The following is a 22,778-nucleotide window of genomic DNA, read 5'->3' as shown; positions in this document are numbered from 1 at the left end:
TCCGGTCTCTGTGTGTGTGACCGACACTTTAATGGGCTAGGGCTCTGCTCTGCTGAGTGCACTGCAGCTATCGGTTCATCATTAGTCATTCAGTGTGTAATACCCGTCTAAGTTCCAGACGAAGCAGAGGAGCAGACACAGTGTCTGAACCAAGCATGTTAAGCCCACTCAATGTCCTGTAGGACAGAGCAATTTAACACAGGAATAAGCCAATTATCTTTGTGGAATAGTCAAATTGACAATAGGATTTCCCCCAACTCCTTCTGGACTCCCATGTTAGGGGTTGGGCTTACAGACCTGGTTCGCTCTCTAATGGCCACACACACACCGGCACACTCCTGCCCAATACAAATACACACACTCACATACTTCCAGAGGTGTGGACTTGAGTTACATAACTTGGACTCGAGTCTGACTCGAGTCACAGATTTGATGACTTGAGACTCGACTTGATAGAAAAGAAAAGAACTTGAGACTTGACTTGGCGCCTCAAGACTCGACTTTGACAATTTGAAATTATCCGGCCAGGTTTTGTAATGTTTTTTTTGTTTTTTCCCCCAATTTCGTGGTATCCAATTGGTTACAGTCTTGTCTCATCGCTGAACTCCCGTACGGACTCAGGAGAGGCGAAGGTCGATTTTCCTGACTATTATTATAGCCTACATGAAAAAGTAAGCATTATTGACACTGGATAGCTGCTGTGTCTGATCCCATGTAGACCTACCATCTCCTGCCATTTTTCCCTTGAACATTAGCCCCCACATAGAACTGCACTGTTAATCACATGTTGTCAACATGTGGTCAACCCTCAATCTGGAGAGCTCCTGGGTGTCCAGGCTTGGTTTTTTCAACATTTACAACTAAATACTTGTGTCTTTATAAAATGATTCCCGCATTCAATAAATCAGGGATCAAATGGATAAGGTAGGCTACTTCAAAGCAAGGTATCTAACTAAACATGTTTATATATAAGGCWTAAATATTCATGTTTCAGGGGAGATCTATGCACAGCATGTTATTTGTCAATTAGGCTATTCTTGGAATATTTTTTACGTTGTCGCAATTACATGGTTACTGTTTAATAGAGGGAAATACCAGTTTTCCAACGGTGCAGATTTATTTAGGCTCGACTTGACGTGACTCGATACATGACCCATTCAAATGTATTTTCAATCAAATGTATTTATAAAGCCTTTTTACACCAGCAGATTTCACAAAGTGCTATACAGAAACCCAGCGTAAAATCCCAGACAGCAAGCAATGCAGATGTAGAAGCACGGTGGCTAGGAAAAACTCCCTAGAAAGGCAGGAACCTAGAAAGAAACCTATAGAGGAACCAGGCTCTGATGGGTGGCKAGTCCTCTTCGTGCCGGGTGGAGATTAAAAGAGAACATGGCCATTAAGGCCATATTGTTCTTCAAGATGTTCAAACGTTCATAGGTGACCAGCAGGGTCAAATAATAATCACAGTGGTTGTAGAGGGTGCAACAGATGGCTGAGGAGTAAATGTCKGTTGACCCATTCTACTTGGGACTCGACTTGAGACTCGGACCTTGTGACTTGCTTGTGACTCAAACAATAGTGACTTGGTTCCACCTTTGCACACTTCCATCACACACACATTTACATTACATTTAAGTCATTTAGCAGACGCTCTTATCCAGAGCGACTTACAAATTGGTGCATTCACCTTATGATATCCAGTGGAACAACCACTTTACAATAGTGCATCTAACTCTTTTAAGGGGGGGGGGGGGTTAGAAGGATTACTTTATCCTATCCTAGGTATTCCTTAAAGAGGTGGGGTTTCAGGTGTCTCCGGAAGGTGGTGATTGACTCCGCTGACCTGGCGTCGTGAGGGAGTTTGTTCCACCATTGGGGTGCCAGAGCAGCGAACAGTTTTGACTGGGCTGAGCGGGAACTGTACTTCCTCAGAGGTAGGGAGGCGAGCAGGCCAGAGGTGGATGAACGCAGTGCCCTTGTTTGGGTGTAGGGCCTGATCAGAGCCTGAAGGTACGGAGGTGCCGTTCCCCTCACAGCTCCGTAGGCAAGCACCATGGTCTTGTAGCGGATGCGAGCTTCAACTGGAAGCCAGTGGAGAGAGCGGAGGAGCGGGGTGACGTGAGAGAACTTGGGAAGGTTGAACACCAGACGGGCTGCGGCGTTCTGGATGAGTTGTAGGGGTTTAATGGCACAGGCAGGGTGCTGTGGGTGAGCCCCCATTGCGAGGTACGCACCCTCTCTCCCTATACAATGACGTCTCCAGCAGAGCGGACCACTGTACATTTTCATGAGGAAATCCTCCATAATCCGAGCGGCAAGCGAGACAGCTGGTTCACGTCCATCTCAGAAAGCAGGAAGGGGCTGGGTGCCCCGCGTGCCTGCCACACTCCAGCCCCACAACTCTAACGTTACATGCTCCAGCCACAAAAGAGACCTCCTCCCTGGGCTTGGCACAGTGGGCCAGCTGCATCCTCCCACACTGTGTTCAGGAGAAGGCAGAACAGCCAGAGTCGCCTGTGTACAATCAGACCATGACAAGCTCCAGCAGCAACAGCAACAGCAGCAGCATCCAACCCTGAGGAGAACAGGCTCCTCCACATCCATTTCTATAAAAGGGGACCCCAGGGAATGACTATGTGTTTCTGCTTCACAGGCTTGACTGGGAGAAGAGTCACAGCAGAGTGTTATAATGCATGTCTTGAACCGTCACTTCTATATGTAGAGACATTGGGGAAGATCTCTGTCTGTCAGGTTTAAACATATCTGTGACTGCAGAAGAGTCAAAGGCTGCTATATGGCTTCAACAGTTAGACTTCAATAAGGTGACACCAGGGAGGCACAATGTTAATTCTATTTTCTGACTGAAGAGCATGAGTGAGTGAGTGAGTCTGGGTATCCCTGGCAACATGGGACTCAGAAGCCCCATTTCCCCCACAACAATTGGAGTGGGAATATGAGCATTAAATAATCTCTCTCTGAGATGACTTCAGGGAACACTGTGAGTGTTCAACAGAGGGGCTATTCCAACAGAGGGGCTAGGCGTCTAGTTCGTTTTGCTAAATTGATTGCTAATGAATTGGTAGATGTCTATAACAGCAGTCACGTCCCTTTCCCTCTCTGCACTACAAACCCCAGGGTGGTAGACTGTAGGTCTTCAATACTATTTGGTTTGGTATAAGTAAGGGAATACAATAAATGGATTAGCCCTCCCCCGTTAACAGTGCAGTCCCAGCTCGGCTCCAAGTCTTTAACAGACATTTTGTTGAATAAYAGCCTTGGGGTGCTGTGTCTTATACCCTCTGTTAAACGTCTACAGAGAGTAGCCTGAGGAGAAGATGCATGATTCGAGAGTCTCCCTCCATTGTCTATGAGTGACTGCCACTAGCGATGCGGCTCTCTAAGAAAGAAATACTTTTTAATTTATTTGGACAGCAAAACACTTTAGCTCCACTTGAGATAACGGCTGTAATGTTGTTATAGGGGCAACGCTCTGGAATCACAGCAAGGGAGGTTTCCGATTCGCAGGGCTGGATCTGCATGACCTCACCGCTCTCGAACACTTCCTCTCTCTATGTCTCGTTCCCTCACTCTCACCTTGGCCCTTCTATCTCAATCTTGGTGTCCATCCATCTCTCTCCCTTCATCTGTCTCCTCCCTCCACTGTCTGTTGTAATAAACAGTAATGTCCGGTAATGGGAGGTGGTGAGTGCTCGCTGTCACAACAGCAGCACCTCTCTTTCAGCCTCCCCTCTCCTAGCCGCTTTATAGCTGACATAAGTCACTGAGTCAATGTGTCAGGTCTATCCACACATGGCTACCCTTCCTCTTTCCTTCTTCCCCCCCCCCTCTCTCTCTCTCTCGCTCTCTCTCGCTCCCTCTCTCTCTCTCTCTCACTCCCCCTTTCTCTCTCGCTCTCCCTACTCCCTCTTAGTGGCTCACTCAGGGTATTTATAAGAGCTTGTTGGTGTAAACAATTACGAGCTTAATGCTGACAAAGATTGTTGTGCTTTGTTTTAACCAAATTAGCAGAGAGCATTTGTCTGATGTCTGATGTCCCTTGAGGTATTCCCACAAGATCTTTCGTTGCTAGGGCAAAGCCGGGTCAAAACTGGATGTGTAAGCACAGGAAAAACTGTGCACACAGCCAAACACAGAAATACACGTAAACAAAACAAATCCACACAGGCATAGTCACCCAAACATATATGCTTTATCTACAGGTATTAAATCACAAGCACATATTCTAAAATCGCCTTCCTGTGTGTTCCATATACAGCACACTGATACATCAGTAAAATACATGGTGTGCTTCATACTGCTGTGATTAAAGCGATTATATGGGGTGTCATGACGTTGGCCTGAGTGGGGGAGGTTTATGACCCCCATAAATTTACCCCCCCCCCCCCCCCCCCCGTTTCTCTCTCTCTAGTCTACTAGAGTTGACCTCTTGAAAAAGACCCTTTGTAAATTAGAGATTCTGGTGACATCAAAAGATGGGAAAACGGAACCATATTTCGGTAATCCAACCAGTTGAAAATATCGCGTTGGGACTTAATGAATATGAATGTCAGTTCAGTTGGTGTCTGAGACATGATTACTGATGATAGGACGAACATAAACTGTATCTTGGAAAGTCTACACATTCTAGTTATCAGATTCACCATGGAATTGTTGTGCAATTTAAATGTTTTAAATATTACTATTTGTGAAAAAGATTTACAATGTAATTTTAGCTTGCCAATGGAGAAGATTGGTTTTCATGAGTGAACTATGCTCAACTCAGTGCCCCTGCTCATTGTGAACAGACATTTGGTTATATAAAACTATGAAACACGCCTTTCTCTCCCTCCTATATAAAGCCCTGACTGAGCAAATGTAACTTCTGTTCCGAGGACGTAGATGCACAGTCCTACGTTAAAGGGCTCAAGATAAAAAGCGTCCAAGGACTGTGTGCGACGTTGAGGTCCCTAACTTGAAAGGACAAAACCACTACACACGAAAGCTAAAAGCCAAACTAAAGGAACCTAACTAAATACTGCAATCAATTTCAATGTGAAGATGACGAACTACATGCCGGAAGGAATGAATTTTCGACCTATCCAGCCTAGAATTATAGCCAATGAGCATATAGCATGGCAACCTTGGTATGACTTTGAACTCTTATTCACTAAAAAGTGCTACCCTCCTCCGCCCGCTAAACTGTGGGCTAGGAAGAGGACAGACAGAGTATCCATTCTATACCAGTATTCAGTTCACCAACACTAGACATTCTTACAGAGGACCAGAGATCCATTAAGGACAATACCGACCTCTCATCGACGGACCAATCTACCAAAGCGAGACTCAAGAGTAATATTTTATTGCAGTTCTCCTTTTTCAAATGGCGGTTATTTAGAATGCCATAAGCTTCTGTATTTACGATAGCCATAGCTTCTCCTTTGTTACTCAGTTTCCCGCTCTTTCATCATTCAACCAAACCCATCTCTTTGTGTACCAGCCGTCGTATCTGCTTCCGTCCACGCAGGCGAACCGTTTCTTTATGACAGTCATTTGTAATCCAATGTGATGAGGTCCATTCTGGTGTGATTATTAGGTATGTGTAGGCGAAAAATAATTAAACCATTTTGTAATTGTGATTCACCTGTTAGCCAGGGTTCGTGAAGATAACCAGAATTTACACTGTTCAGATGAGATCTGAATAAAGTGAGATATAATATATCGACTGGCTATTGATGCAAAGATTACTTAGGTCTTAGAGTTTATTCGGAGATACCAGCGCTATAACATTATTTTGTGGTGGCCCCGATTTCTAGTTAGATTACATTCGACCTGACTTAGCTTGAAATAGAATATTAATTACAGAGAGAATATTTTATAGAAATAGCATGTCATTCCTTAACCGGCATCAGCCAAGACAGAGCAGGGTCATTAAAGATGCACTATAACCAAGTGTGTGTGTGTGTGTTGCTGTGTGTGTGTGTGTGTGTGTGTGTGTGTGTGTGTGTGTGTGTGTGTGTGTGTGTGTGTGTGTGTGTGTGTGTGTGTGTGTGTGTTTGCGTGCGTGCGTGGGTGCGAGCGAGCGAGAGAGAGAGAGAGAAAGAGAGGGGGGTAGTTTTGATGTAGTTTTGATGGAATTAGAATTATGCCATCTGCAGAGGCTTATTTAAGTGATAATGCCCAASAAGCCGGTGTTTGGAGGATATATTGGCACAGGTGTTGTTAGGCCCGAGACGAAGTCGAGTGCTGGCAAACACCGGCTTCTTGGGCATTATCACTTTTATACAACAGGGTACCAACATAATCAAATAATGATTGACATATTTTCATTAAAAACATTATTTTGATGAATGTATTCATATTATTTCATCCTTCCACAAGTTATAGTCCCGAAACAAATCTAGGGTTGCTACCCAAGCAGGCTAGTCATTAGTTCTATTGGTTCAGTTGCAAGAGTCAGTCGTTCAGTCTTTTAGTTCTGTATCTACGTACGCGAGTAAGGTAGCTCCAAAATGCATGTGTTTCAGCCTAGCTCAGTGATTTATGTGGAGGTGGGGCCAGCAGAAAATACGGAGTGTTGCGTTGTAATTGCTCTGTCACTCATGGGGACACTACGTCACCGCCAAGTCTAAGGGTAGAGCTAGAAAATTCAAGCCCCTTGGGTGCTGCCATAGAGTTACATTAGAAGTACCCATCAAAGAAGACTCAAGGTCATTGTCCACAGATACAATGACGTCAAATCACATTACATCTACAGTAGCTTTCATTGGACTGATCATGTCAACATCATACTTTCAAAATCTTAGCTAGCAGTCATCAAGATTCAAATCGACAATCTACTGGCAAATCCTTTTTAATCCTTGTCATATGAAGAGAAATAATGAAGAGAAATTATAGATAAAACGTATGGGTGCTCATTGGCCATTGGATATAAACATTACACAACAAGTTGGGAATCGCAAATTCAACAATGAGTGGTTTGGAAGGAATCAGTGGCTAACTGCAAGCATTGCAAAGCAATCACTAGCCTGCTATTCAGTGGAGTGGCTGTGTGGTTCCAAGTCTACGATTAAGGGTTTCTTTTCCTAATTTAAAATTATAAACATTCAACATTGGCCATGTTGTCAATGAAGCAGGATTTGTGCCGCACTCAAAACAACTGTGTAACGGTTTTCGTCGGTAGAAGGAGAGGAGGACCAAAGCGCAGCGTGGTGCGTATCCATAATTTATTAGAATACTTCTCAATATGAACAAAAACAATAAACAGACGAAAAACCAACGAAGCTACAGTCCCGAACTAGTGAACACAGAAAAAAACAGGAACACGCGAACAGGAACAATCACCCACAAACCAACAGTGAAAACAGGCTACCTTAATATGGTTCCCAATCAGAGACAATGCAAATCACCTGCCTCTGATTGAGAACCATATCAGGCCAAATGACAAACCTCAACATAGAAACACATAACATAGACTGCCCACCCCAACTCACGCCCTGACCATACTAACTAAAGACAAAAACAAAGGAAAATAAAAGTCAGAACGTGACAAACTGTTAACTCGGAACTGCAAAATATGACTTTAGTGATTTCAAGACAACTGGGAAATCGGGAAAAATGAGCTACGAATGGGAAAATATGTTTTGAACTTTCATCCAGCACGGAATTGTAAATCTGGAACTCGAGCCTCTTTCTAGAGCTATGACCTGAAGATCACTGACGTCATCATGATTCGCCCTTTTTTTTCAGAGTTCCCAGCCTCACCCTAATAATTTGATCCATTTTCACCTCTTAATTTCACCTACTGTTCTGACTTGGTGGTGCACATGTAGCCAAAAACCTGTTTTTGAGAATGTAATCATCGAATATTGTAAAAGCTTTCATTTTCTGCTTAAAGTGCCCCTTTATTTATACGACAGTTCTGACTTGGTGTACAGGGAAAACACTGTAAGAACGGCCCATGTTCTGAATTCTGTTGCTGTACATTTCAAAAGTGCTGAACAAATAGTTTTATTGACTACGTCCGTCCTAGCTCCCTCATTAATGTCTTAATCAAAGGTACGGATTGCCTCTTATCAGCTTGTCGTCCCCTTATGCCATATTTTGTAACCATATTCTCTTCATATTGTTCTACGGAACACTCAAAATCATCATTCTGTTTACGTCAACGTCAGCCTATATCACGCCTAATCTTTTATAAAAGGCAGTAAATGCCGGATGCGAAATGAACTGCTTTGCTGCCAAACCAATCCTCACGCTGGTATAGGCCAGATGTGTAGCAGTGGATGACGATGTTGGGACTCCTGGTTGGGGACTCTGCTGTTGGGACAGCTTTATGTAGGCGGTGGTAACAGTTTAAGTGGGCACCGTTTATCACCGTTATAGTGCAATATTAATGTATTGTTTAGTTTGTGTTGTGTAGTGGCTTCTGCTGGTCATACGCCCCACAATTATGGGGGGGGGGGGGACCCACAGATTTACATGCTAAATCGCCACTGGTCAGGCTCAACAGTGCAAGACAGAATAACACACAGTAGCTGCCATTTGGTTTATGACGCTGTTTTTCTTGTGACATTATTAGACTAGCATCCATAGAAGAGCCTAATCGAGGCACGTTAGCGCCTGGCATACGAAAAATTGTGCTCTCGCTCGTCAGGACCCACCCGCCTTGCCTTCAGCCCGGAGCGCACGCTAGCCAACAAACACAGCTAACACAATGCACTTTGCAAAAGCTGAAGCTGGAAGACTGAAACTAGCAGACTTCGCTATTTACCCCTTCTTTTCAATTGACATTTCTTTGTATGTTACTTCATAAAAATTAAATGCCAGATGATTCATCGCATTTCAAACTGGCTGAGAAAGGCCATCGCCTGATTCCTCATCCCTCAATCCTGACCTACCACTGTCACAATTAACCTCAGATGGGCCAATTGGCGAGAATGCGAATTAGACATACTTGAAACAATGTTGCAAATCCCGATCGCGAGGCAGCACACGAGGAGAGAGTTCTAATCCTCAAATGCCTAGACTTGGCTATAACCAGCATTCCAGCGGGTGTCTATTCCACAATTTACACCAGATAATATAATTACTTTAATGCCTATTACTCTGTTCCATCTGACTGCGCAATCGACTGTCTCCAGGCAGGCAAGTTATAAACTTGATATCACTATAAAAAGCATCTAAACATTATCTCACATTTCTTTTAGACAACATTTAGTTTTCAAAACTAAATGTTGTCCAAAGAAATGTGAGATAATGTGCTTAAACCAATCAGCATTTAGATTAGACTCTCCACTGTAATAATTAAAGCAGGCAAGGGCTTTACAACATCAAATACATAGCATACTATTACACCCACAGCCCACTTTACTGTAACATACACTACATTACAGTCGTGAAACACAGCAAATAAAACACATTGACATTCAAACATTACAATTGTGGATAGCCTACTGCTAGAGGGCAATCATAAATCTCAGAAAATGTTTGTCACAGAATCAAATCAAATCAAATAAAAAGGACACTCAAACGCGCGCGCGCACGCACGCACGCACGCACGCACACACACACACACACACACACACACACACACACACACACACACACACATATAATATATATATAATATATATATATATATATATATATATATATATCACAAGAGGTTGGTGGAACCTTAATTGGAGGACGGGCTCGTGATTAAAGGGATTGATATCAAATAAATCAAACACATGGTTCCAATGTGTTTCATTCCATTCGCTCCGTTCTGGCCATTATTAGTATGAGCTGTCCTCCCCTCAGCAGCTTCCTGTGATATCTATCTATCTATACATATATATATATATATATAGACACACATACACTCAACACTGAACACTGGCCACAGTACCATGTCAAAGATACAGCCGCAAACACAACACTGTCTTGTCAGCGTGCGCTCTCAGTAGCCAAACACTTGTCATTACCGATTTAGTACGAATAATATATGACTGCAATTAAGTCGGTTTTATGAAGCGATACTGTGCCGATCACCTTCATTAGGGACGCGCTGATCCTCATAGACATTGCGCATGCGGCAGGTAAAATATTTGCCTCGCACACACTGGGGTGTCAGACAGTGTCTGTATTTGGTACGTCTGCTGCTACCCCGCGGATCTTTTAACGTGACAGATAGAAATGCGCGTGCACTATCTGCTTGAACTCGGTTCAGTCATGGGAAATTTGATTCTGCTCTGGTCCGTCTCTCCCAAGTGACCCCGAGACGTGCGCGTGCCCTGTTCACTTAATGGAGTTATGCTATTGTAATAGATGAAATGTATGATCAAATACCCTAACAGATGTGCTTCAATGTCTAAATGCAGTGCACTCGTAACCTAGTTCAGCCAAATTACATGTAGGTGTGTCAGGTCTGAAACCATTCAAGAGACGTTGGCTATTGTTCATGAAATGGCCCGAAATAAAGTGGAGTAGTCGACTCTTCAGCCCCGCAATTACGCACAAACAAGGTTCACTATAAAACCACCAAATGATTCATCTCGAATACACGTTTTTCAAGCAAGCCATCAAAGATAATCACATGTTTTGCGTTAATATCGTTTCGTCTATAATTTGCAAGTGCCTAATATAATGCATTCAGACTGACAAAGAAATCATGCATTCGAAATCTCAAACGTTAAAAAAAATCGGTTTCATCATCATGTGCTGCTATAATATCCCGCGCAAAAATTCTTACCTCGCCTCAGCGCGCGGCATGCGTGATTACCTTGTATGAAATTAAGGATTCATTTACCTTCAGAGTTCGGTCTTGAAGGAACTGTCTGAAGTTTCTGGCGTGTCGTTGTATCTGCATGTCTCTCTTGAGAAGAACTGAGTCAAATGTGAACAGGGCAAACGCTGTTATCGCATCTCTCTCTCTCTCTCTCTTTCTCTCTCTCAAATAATAACACGGCTGTCTTAAAATCTCTCATCACGTACACTCTCGCTCTTTCTTTCTCTGGCCGTCTCCTTTCTCTGACTAACAGTTCACCACTATTTTTCAGGTCATCATCATTACAGTAGCCTGTCCGTTAACTGACCATCGTCATCAACATCGTCATCATCATCATCATCATCATCATCATCAGTAAAATAATAAAAACATAGTCAACATATTTTCATGTTTTTGTATCTATTTTTATGTTCATATTGAATAACTAGCACCCAGTTCCTGTTGAAGGCAGAGAGAGCCCTGGTTCTGCATTTCCATTAGAAAAGTAGGAGAGACTATTCCTCCTCCATTACATAAACACAATCCAGCAAGATGACAGATCATGAAAGGACTGATTTATCCACTGGGGAGAGATTCTGTGTGTGTGTGTGCACTCTGCTCTGCTCTCTGTCTATGGGTGAGGGTGTGTTTGCTGGTGCTCCCTTTGTGAGAGTGTGTCCCTCAGGTCTTGATGGGTGTCTTGGAAAGCCTTCTTCCTCCCCAATGACCCAGGTCACATCTATCCCCCTAGGATCTATGAGGTGTAACTGCACCCACACACACACACAACACACACACACACACACCCCATGCACATCCTTATCACTGAAACACATTCAAATGATTTATCCACTAGTTAATCTCAATCCTTCCAGACTGTGTGTGTGTGTGTGTGTGTGTGTGTGTGTGTGTGTGTGTGTGTGTGTGTGTGTGTGTGTGTGTGTGTGGTGTGTGTGTGTTGTGTGTGTGTGGTGTGTGTGTGTGTGTGTGTGTGGGTGTGTGTGTGTGTGTGTTTGAAGGACAGCATCAGCAAGTGAGATGGATGTGGGAGGAGTTTCCTCCTGTGAGGGTGTGGCTCTCGTATATCTCTTTACCTCTCCTAATAGCAAGCACAAGGAGCTGCAGGGGGCAGACAAAGCAAGACACAGACAGTCAGGTATAAACAGGTAATATGATACACAGGCAGACAGACATCAACATATTTATTTATTTTACATTTTTATTTATTTTACCTATTTTACCAGGTAAGTTGACTGAGAACCAGTGGCGGTTGGTGCTGTTTAAGATGAGGGAGGACACATTTGTTTTTATTGAGCATAGCCTTAGTTCTATTACAGCATGTTGGATGACTGTCATTCATATTCCATTCACCCAGTTCAATGTAACATTGATAGGTTTAGGCTACTACATGATACTCACATTTTCCTGATACCCATCATGGGGTTGCTACAACCTAACCTGTGAATGAAAGTATACAACGTAGGTGCACACAGGTCGAGAGAAAATGTTTAGAGGACAGACAGTGACACATGGACAGACAGCGACGCATTCAATACCGCCTTGCACACTCTTACCTGCATCTAGCTGATCTAGTGTAATCATTAGTCCACTGCTGAGAACATATTCTCATTCACAGCAAGCACAGTCAGGCATAAACAGGTAATATGATACACAGGTAGGTAGGCAAACACAACAGATCAGACCGATGTCCTCTCCTCTGCCTGCAGGGTGCATCTCCCCCTCTCCACCTGTCTGCTCCTAGCTGTCTGAGAGGACGACAGGGTGGTTGCTCCCACCAGGCCCTCTGCCTTCATCTCCTTGTCACGACTTCCGCCGAAGTTGGCTCCCCTGCCTGTTCGGGCGGTGCTCGGCGGTCGTCGTCACCGGCCTACTAGCCGCCACCCATCCCTTTTTCCGTTTTCTGTTTGTTTTGTCTTATTAGTTGCACCTGTGTCTATTTGTGTTTGCCTGATGGGCTTCCTTATTTTTAAGCTAGTTTACCCGCCCTTGTTTTGTGCGGGATTATTCTTGTGTTAGGTGTTTGTGTTGTTGGGTGTGTTCGTGCTCCGGACCGGGTACCCTGTGTTTTGGGTTGGTCCATATTTTTCGCGCCCTGTGTTTTGGGCATTGCTTTTGGTGTCATATTAAAGTGCACTTCTCCCTATGGAACTCTCTGCTCTCTGCGCCTGATTCTTCCCTCACACACCTAGTATTCCGTGACACTCCTCATGATATTTACCATTTGAATGGTATAGTTACAGGGGAGAGGAAGGGGGATGAATGAGCCAGTTGGAAGCTCAGGATGATTAGGTGGCCATGATGGAATGAGGGCCAGATTGGGAATTTAGCCAGGACACCGGCGTTAACAACCCTACTCTTACGACAAGTGCCATGGGATCTTTAGTGAGCACAGAGAGTCAGGACACCCATTTAATGTCCCAGCCAAAAGACGGCACCCTGCACAGGTTAATGTCCCCAATCATTGCCCTGGGGCATTGGATATTGTTTTAGACCAAAGGAAATAGTGCCTCCTACTTTCCCTCCAACAACTATTCCAGCACCATCTGGTCTCCCATCCAGGAAGTGACCAGGACCAAACCTACTTAGTTTCAGAGCCAAGCCAGCAGTGGGATGCAAGGTGGTATGCTGCTGGTGCACAGAGATAAACACTCAGACAAAGACACACAAACAGACAGACAGACAGACATCCTCTCTTCCGCCTGCAGGGTGCATCTCCCCCTCTCCACCTGCCTGCTCCTAGCTGTCTGAGAGGACGACAGGATGGTTGCTCCCACCAGGCCCTCTGCCTTCATCTGCTCATGACATTTACCATTTGAAGTTCTGTTCTTACTTCCCCTTCACATGGCACAAAGCAGCACAAATACTGGGACGTGTGGCAGGAGAGTAGGTGTGTGTTATATGCATGTAGTCAAGGGAGGAGAACTTAGGGGAGAGGAGAGGAGAGGGGGGAGAGGAGGGAGGAGAGGGGGAAGAGAAGAGAGAGAGGGGGGAGAGAGAGGAGGGGGAAAGGGAGGGAGAAGAGGGGGGAAAGAGAGAGGAGAGGGGGAAGAGGATGAGAGGGGAGAGAAAGGAAAGGGGGAGGGAGGGAGGAGAGGGGGAAAAGGGGGAAGAGGGGGGGAGGGAGGCGGAGAGGGGAGAGGGAGGAGGAAAGGGGGGAAGGAGAGGAGAGGGGAGAGAAAGGAGAGGGGGAGAGGGAGGGGAGGAGAGGGAGGAAAGGGGAAGAGGGGGGGAGGAGAGGAGAGGGGAGAGGGGGAGGAAAAGGGGGGAAGAGAGAGGAGAGGGGAGAGGGAGGGGGAGAGGGGGAGAGGGAGGAGGAGAGGGAGGAGAAGGGGGGATTGCGTGTGTCTGCATATGTGTGAGATCATAGAGTGTAATGTGACAGGGTGTGTGTGTGTGTGTGTGTGTGTGTGTGTGTGTGGTGTGTGTGTGGTGTGTGTGTGTGTGTGTGTTGTGTGTGTGTGTGTGGTGTGTGTGGTGTGTGTGTGGTGTGTGTGTGTGTGTGTGTGTGTGTGTGTGTGTGTGTGTGTGTGTGGTGTGTGAAAGTTGGGAAATGTGACAAGGAATGTGTGTATGGTGTGTCAGCAGCATACCACCTTGCATCACATGCTGGCTTGCCTCTGAAGCTAAGAGAGTTGATACTGGATGGGAGAGACCAATGCTGCTGGAAGAGCTGTTGGAGGGCCAGTAGGAAGCACTATTTCCTCTGTTCTAAAAAAAAAATATCCCAATGCCCAGGGCAGTGATTGGGGACATTACCCTGTAAAGGGTGTCATCTTTAAGATGGATCAATAAACTGGGTGTCCTGACTCTCTGTGGTTGCTAAAGATCCCATGGCACTATTGTAGGTGTGCTAACCTGGTGTCCTGGCTAATTCCAATCTGGCTCTCATAACATCATGGCCACCTATTCATCCCAGCTTACAATTGTGCATTCATCCCCCCTCCTTTCCCCTGTAACTATCCGCGCCAGGTTGTTTGTTCTCAGTCAATTTACTGGGTTAAATAAAAGCGTGTTGTGTTGTTTTACTGGTTTAAATTTATCCTGTAGTAACCTGGTATATTTTATGTTTACCAATAGATGGCAGTATTGACTCAAGACGGGGGTTTGCTTCCCGCTATCCGTAGCTATTTCCTATGTCTGCCTATATAACTATGATTAAGAAAGGTTCAGGTAGCTTAAAACTTCTTCTTAATAGGGGGGCGCTGTTTTCACTTTGGAAAAAATGTGCCCAAATTAAACGGCCTCGTACTCTGTTATAGATCATACAATATGCATATTATTATTACTATTGAATAGAAAACCTCTGAAGTTTCTAAACTGTTTGAATTATATCTGTGAGTAAACAGAACTCATTTGGCAGCAACTTCCATATAGGAAGTGAAAATTCTGAAAATGAGGCTCTGTGTCAGGGCCTGCCTATTCAACTGGCTTTTATTTATCGATCTGTATGAACTTCATATGCCTTTCCACTTAGATGTCAACAGGCAGTAGAAGGTTGAATGGGGTGTCTAGCTTGATGTGAGGCGAATAAGAGCTTTTTGGAGTGACAGGTCCGCCCTTTTGTCATTTTTCATCTGCGCGCGGGGAACTCACATTGTCTTCTGAAAAGCGTTCGGTATACACTACGAATTGCTCCGCCTTCATTTTTATTGGATACATATGAGAAGAAACTCATAAAGTAGGATTTTCAACCGAGTTTGACCAGTTTATTCGACATTTATTGGGAATTTTGGAATTTTTTTGTTCCATGCGTCAAGAGTATGATGGACACGTGAGCTCGACATGGCTAGCCAAGGTTGCTAATCGACAGAAGAAATGGACATTCTAAAACAAACAACGATTTATTTCTGGACCTAGGACTCCTTGCACAACATTCTGATGGAAGAACAGAAAAAGTAAGACAACATTTATGATGTTATTTCGTATTTCTGTGTAATATGTTGACTCCTATTCTCCGCCGTGTTGGTGAGCGCTGTCTCACAATAACGCATGCTGTATGTTGTGGTAAAGTTATTTTTTTTTAATCTAAACACAGCGGTTGCATTAAGAACCAGTGTATTTTCATTTGCCATACAACAAGTATTTTTATGTAAAGTTTTATGATGAGTTCTTTGGTTAGATTAGGTGGCTGTCCAAAATATCTCCGGAAATTTTGGTGAATTGTTTGCTACGTATTCACAATGTATAACGATTTGCAGCTCTAATATGCACATTTTTGAAAAAACATAAATGTTTTGTATAAATGATGTTATAAGACTGTTCATCTGATGAAGTTGTCCAAAGGTTGTGATTAATTTTATCTCTATTGCTGTTTCTGTGAAAGCTATGTTGGCGGTGAAATAAATAGTTTGTGTGTTTTGCTATTGTGGTAGCTAATATAAATTCTATATTGTGTTTTTCGCTGTAAAACACTTAAAAAATCGGAAATATTGGCTGGATTCCAACGATGTTTATCTTTCATTTGCTGGTACACCATGTATTTTTTCATATGTTTTATGATGAGTATTTATGTTATTTCACGTTGCTCTCTGGTAATTATTCTGGCTGCTTTTGGTGCTATTTGTGATGGTGGCTGCAATGTAACAACCAGGATTGTGTAGCTATACATATGCACATTTTCGAAACAAAACATAAATTTATTGTATACATGGATGTTATAAGACTGTCATCTGATGAAGTTTGTTCAGGGTTATGTGATAACTTTTACTCTCTCTGTTTCTTGGGTTTTGTGAAAGCTACCTATGCGGTGGAAACATGGTGAAAACATGCCGTTGTGTGTTTGGCTATTGTGGTTAGCTAATATAAATACATATTGTGTTTTCGCTGTAAAATGATGGCTGGATTCACAAGATGTTTATCTTTCATTTGCTGTATTGGACTTGTGATTTCATGAAATTATATTATATGATATCCCTGTCCCGTTAGGCTAGACTAGGCTATGCTAGTCAGCTTTTTTGATGAGGATGCTCCCGGATCCGGGATGGGTACCACTTTAAGCAAGGTGCATTGGAGAATGTAATTCTAAATTACAATTAAATACTAAACCGTACGTAAGTCTCATGAGTCGTAACTCTAAGAAGCCTTTAAGGATACTACATATTTGGCGATGAGGATAATTATGGAGAACTGCGTTGGATTTTCTTTGCCACGAATTTAACGGAGTGTTTGGCGTGCGACGCGGGCGGTGAGACTCAAGTGAGTGGTGGAAGATTCTGAAGGTTTGATTCCCTGGATACTGGTAGGACAAATTATTGACTGTGTGAGGGGAGAAAGAATCAGAAAATATGGCTTTGGCAACAATAGGCTCGCTACCACCATTTGATCCTAAAAATCAGGAATGGGAGGAGTACTGTGAAATAATGGAACATTTCTTTGCTGCTAATGAAATAACTGGTGCCACTATACATAAATCCATACTCATAAGCGTTGGTCATTCATAGATTTAGTCGAGCTATTAAAAAATCACTTCAACCCCAAACCCAGTGAGATAGTACAAATATTCAAGTTTGATTCACGCATGAGAAAACCTATCGAATCAGTGGGGTAATATGTGGCTGAGTTGAGAAAACTAGCATTGGACTGTAACTATGGGAATACATTATCGCAAATGCTACGCGATCGGCTGGTGTGTGGGATTAATGATGACAGGATACAAATACGATTGTTATCAGAGCCTAATCTCACGAGAATGCACTCAAACTGGCCCAGGCCATGGAGTCCGCAAATAGAAATGCACTGGATTTGCAGGCAAGGGGCGCAACTGCGTGCCATACAGTAAAAGAGAGCTGCGCTGAGCGCGTAGAATTTCAAAGAACGGAAAGCCGTGGTGCAGCAGCCAATAGAGACTGTTATCGTTGCAAAGGCAAACACGCAGCGTTTGACTGTAAATTCAAACACGAAAAGTGTTATGCATGTGGGATAATAGGCCACATTGCGAGGGCGTGCCGCAATAAAAAAAAGCCACGGCCTGCAGAAAAGAGGACGGACAGAAAACCGAATACCTCCAGACGCTCTAGCTACCGCTCTAATCAAGTGAGAGAAAGTGAAAGTGAGTGCGCAGACGCAGAGCAAGCATTCTCAATGTACAGTGTACAGGGGGCGAATATCAAGAAGGTGAAGCCTTTCATTGTGGAAATGGGAATAAATTGATTTAAGGTACCGTTTGAACTAGACACAGGATGTAGTGTCACTCTGATGAACAGGTCCCAATTATATAGGAAGTGGAAAACCGTTGAAGTGCCTAAACTGAGAGACACCCCCATTAAACTCAAAACGTACACAGGGGAGAAGATCACTGTGATTGGAGTTGCTGATGTTCAAGTGGAATATCATGGACAAAAGAAACGTCTGCCTCTCTTAGTACTAGGGAGAGGGTGGTTGGAGGAAATAAGGAAATAAAATTGAACTGGGATGAAATCAAACATGTCACCACAGAGACATTGACACTACAGCAGGTGCTTTCAAAGAAGAGCTAGGGACATTAAAAGGGGTCCAAGCTACCATTCATGTTGCTGCTGATGCTACTCCCAGATTCTATAGGCCAAGATCAGTTCCATATGCCATGAAGCCTAAAGTGGATGTGGAAATTGACAGACTCTTAGCAGAGGATATAATTGTACCTGTCAAGTTTTCTGAGTGGGCAGCACCAGTTGTTCCCATACTAAAACCAGATGGTTCAATCAGATTATGCGGTGACTATAAGCTGACTGTAAATAGAGTTTCCTCTCTGGAGCAGTACCCCATACCTAAAGTGGAGGATTTGCTTTCAACGTTAACCCGGAGGGCAACAGTTTACAAAACTGGACATGAGTCACGCATATCAGCAAGTGCTAATGGTTAAAGCAGAAGTACCTGACCATAAACACCCACAGAGGGATGTTTACCTATAAACGCTTACCTTTCGGGGTGTCTTCTGCACTAGCTATCTTCCAAAGAACTATGGAGGGAATTCTGCAGGGGATACCCAAGGTAGCGGTTTACCTCGACGACATTCTTGTTACGGGAGTCACGAAGGAGGAACATCTCAGAAACTTAGGTGAAGTTTTGAGGAGGATGGAGGACGCCGGTCTCCYGCTGAAGAGGAGCAAGTGTACACTGTTAGCTGATGAAGTGCAGTACCTGGGTCACAAGGTGGATGCCAAGGGGTTACACACTGTCAAAGCTAAAGMGAGGGCTATTGTGGAAGCTCCAGCTCCGACAWACGTTACAGAGCTGAAAGCCTATCTAGGCTTACTGAARTATTARAATCYCTTCCTCCCGAACCGCTCTACCCTCTTAGCTCCTCTACATCAACTGCTAAGGAAGGATGTGGCCTGGAAATGGTCAGAAAGACAGGAAGAAGCTTTTGCAAAGTCAGAGGTGTTACTGCAATCAGCTGAAGTACTAGTGCACTACTCAGCAGACAGAGATCTCATCTTATCGTGTGATGCCTCATCGTATGGTGTAGGGGCGGTGCTATCCCACCGGATGGAGAATGGAGCAGAGAAACCTATCGGGTTCATGTCAAGAACGTGGTCGCCAGCGGAGATAAAGTACTCTCAGCTGGACAAGGAAGGACTGGCTGTCATTCGGAATACAGAGATTCCACAAGTACTTGTACGGGAGAACATTCACTATTGTGACGGATCATAAGCCTCTGATCTCTCTGTTCCATGAACAAAAGCCAGTACCACAAATGATCTCTCCAAGAGTTCAACGTTGGGCTGTGTAGCTCAGGGCCTACGAGTACAGAATAATTTACAAACCAGGTAGATACCATGGGAATGCTGATGCTCTGAGTAGGCTGCCCGTTCCAGAAATCATCAMTCAGGAAGAAGAAAATGACCAGGTTTTGATGATCGATGTGTTGGATGATGCACCGGTGAACACAGCACAAATCAGGCAATGGACTTCAAAGGATGTGACGTTATCACAAGTGCATGAATTCATCCTGAAAGGATGGCCTACAGTGACKGAGCCTCAGATCATGCCTTACTACACTCGCCGCTTGGCATTGAGTGTTCGAGATGGATGTGTTCTGTGGGGTTCAAGAGTAGTTATCCCACCACAAGGGCGGGGGTTGCTACTGAAGTTGTTGCATCAGTCGCATCCAGGTATGTCGAGAATGAAAGGCCTAGCGAGGTCATATGTCTGGTGGCCAAAGATGGACCACGATGTGGAAAATGAGGTTAGCCGGTGTGKAGATTGTCAGAGTAACAGGAAGTCACCCCCCACCGCGCCATTACATCCATGGGAATGGCCAGAAAAACCATGGACACGACTACATGTGGACTACGCTGGACCTTTCCTAGGAAAAATGTTCCTTGTGCTGATTGATTCTCATTCAAGGTGGATGGATGTTTACCCCATGAACATGTCAACATCGTACGCTACGATTGAGAAGTTGAGACAAAGCTTCAGTGTTATGGGATTACCTCAAATGTTGGTTAGTGACAATGCTACTTGTTTTACAAGCACTGAATTCACAAGTTTCATGAAACAAAATGGAATTCAGCATGTAACATCGGCCCCTTTTCACCCATCTTCAAACGGATTAGCAGAACGTGCGGTTCAGACCTTGAAGGAGGGGATGAGGAAGATGCAAGGGCCCAGCATTGAAACAAAGGTGTCAATATTCTTGTTTAGCTACAGGATTACTCCTCAAGCGACAACTGGGTTGTCACCTGCAGAAATGTTGATGTCAAGGAGGTTAAGGTCAACCTTGGATCTCATCAGACCAGACCTGAAAATGAAAATACAACAAAAGTAATGGAATCAAAAATGTAATCATGACACCCCGAGCCAAACTCAGAAGTTTCTCACCTGGAGATGATGTCTATACAAGAAACTATGGGTTTGGTCTTAAATGGATTCCAGCTACCATTGAGGATTGCTCAGGACCAGTATCTTATACTGTGATCATCGGAAGTGGACAAAGACTAAGGAGACACGTGGATCAGATCCGAYCTCGAATTRCAGTTCCATSSGGAGATCTGGATCAATTCTTAAACGAGCAGMACAGGACATTGGAACGTTCCCCAGAGTTGCAGTTGGACAAACCARCTGAGACCAACAATGCTCAACWTCCTGAGACCACCAGTCCGGGACGACCTCCTCCTGTGAAGTCTCCACAAAAGGACTTTGTTTCACCATCAAGGGGTGAAGATCTGGTGGCACCAGCTACACCAACTCTGAGACGCTCTATTAGAGAGAGACGTCCGCCAGACTTTTTCAGATCCTAAAGGAGATAATTTTTGAAAAATTTTTAATAAGAAAATAGCATAGCTCAGAAAGGAATTAAATTGGGTTATTAGCTTTAAAGGGGAGGAATGTAGTAACCTGGTATATTTATGTTTACCAATAGATGGCAGTATTGACTCAAGACGGGGGTTTGCTTCCCGCTATCCGTAGCTATTTCTTATGTCTGCCTATATAACTATGATTAAGAAAGCTTCAGGTAGCTTAACTCAGGTGCATAAGAGAATGTAATTCTAAGTTACAATTAAATACTAAACCGTACTTAAGTCTCATGAGTCTTAACTCTAAGAAGCCCTTAAGGATACTACATATCCATATATGGGTCTTGCTTTTGTTTTTCCTTTTCTGCATCCCTCACTCTGACAGTCATAGCTAATTTTACTCTTCTCTTTCAGCCTGCTCCTGCATGGTCAGTGAAAGAAAGGAATGGAGAAAGGCGAGAAGAGAGAGGAGGATGAGAGGAGTTCATGAGAAAACTGCTTGCCTACTGCACAGCTAAACTAAGCTGTACTGAGCACCCACCTGCCCTCATGTCTCTTTAGCCCTGACTCCTCAAACACTCAACACCCCTCACCCAGTCACTCAGAAAACACAGATTCATCAGTTTTCTTCCTCACTCACCTGAGACCAGATATTATATGGCTTTAAAGTGTAAGGTTTCTAGCCCACCTCCCACAGGTAAAGAGACTGTGCTGCATTTCCCCAAAGGTACTCCACCGCAGCAGATCTGCTTAGACATCAAAAGGATAAATACATACTGTACCTTTACACAAATAGATAATAAGTGTAGGAAAATGCACAATATACAGGTCACTTGTGAAGCAGACGTGTGCCGAGCGACGAACGAGGCGCTAACTATAAAAACAACAGCCAAATTAATGATTATTAATGATGATAATCATCATTATCAGCCAAGCAGAGAGAAAATAAAGTTTCAACAAATGATATGGTGGCTTTATTTGCCAACTTTGTGTCCACGACATGCAGAGCACAGAGTTTTCCAACGCTGCCAAGTATTTAAACCAATAAATTGATTAACACCTGCAAATGAATTACAAATAAGTGCATCATTATGTGTGAAGTGAATGTGAATTGTATGATATGAGTTCACCATTTTATGACTAACAAGGCTGTCCACACCAAAAGTATTGGGACAGTGACAATTTTGTTTTTTCTCTGTACTCCAGCATTTTGGATTTGAAACTATACAATTACTATCAGGTTAAAGTGCAGCTTTCATTTGGCTTTCATTTGAGGGCATTTTCATCCATATCGAGTGAACCGCTTAGAAATTACCACACTATTTGAACATAGTTATCCCATTTTAGGGGAGCAAAAGTGTGGTTATTAAGCCGATATGGATAAGAATACCCTAAAACTAAAGCTGACAGTCTGAATTTTAACACTTTAATCTCATAGTCATTGTATCATTTCAAATTCAATGTGCTGGCATACGGAGCCCAAACAAAAACAAACTTGTCACTCTCCCATTACTTTTGGAGTTCACTGTATAACTATATAACTATATTATAGATAATTAAGTAATGTCATTATGTATCTACAGTAGCGGGTCACCATGTATCTACAGTGCCTTCAGAAAGTATTAACACCCCTTGACTTATTGCACATTTTGTTGTGTTACAGCCTGAATTTAAAATGGGTTACATTGAGATTTGCCACAATACACAATACCCCATAATGTCAAAGTGGAATAAGGTTTTCTACATTTTTACAAATTAATAAAAAATTAAAAGCTGAAATGTCTTGAGTC

The 22,778-nt window shown here is 43.6% G+C and overlaps 1 protein-coding gene across 1 annotated transcript in view; it reads right to left on the bottom strand.

The window, feature by feature from the left end:
* Positions 1-10,978, bottom strand: part of LOC111956419 (uncharacterized) — an 83,888-nt gene extending 72,910 nt beyond the window's left edge. The window contains exon 1 of the mRNA XM_070436573.1: positions 10,793-10,978. The gene's annotated coding sequence lies outside the window, so the exon portion shown is untranslated. The remainder of the gene's footprint in view (positions 1-10,792) is intronic.
* Positions 10,979-22,778: the final 11,800 nt, after the last annotated feature.

Source organism: Salvelinus sp. IW2-2015, linkage group LG32 (assembly GCF_002910315.2).
Source record: "Salvelinus sp. IW2-2015 linkage group LG32, ASM291031v2, whole genome shotgun sequence".
Lineage (NCBI taxonomy): Eukaryota > Metazoa > Chordata > Actinopteri > Salmoniformes > Salmonidae > Salvelinus > Salvelinus sp. IW2-2015.
This window is presented reverse-complemented; position numbering and strand designations above follow the sequence as displayed.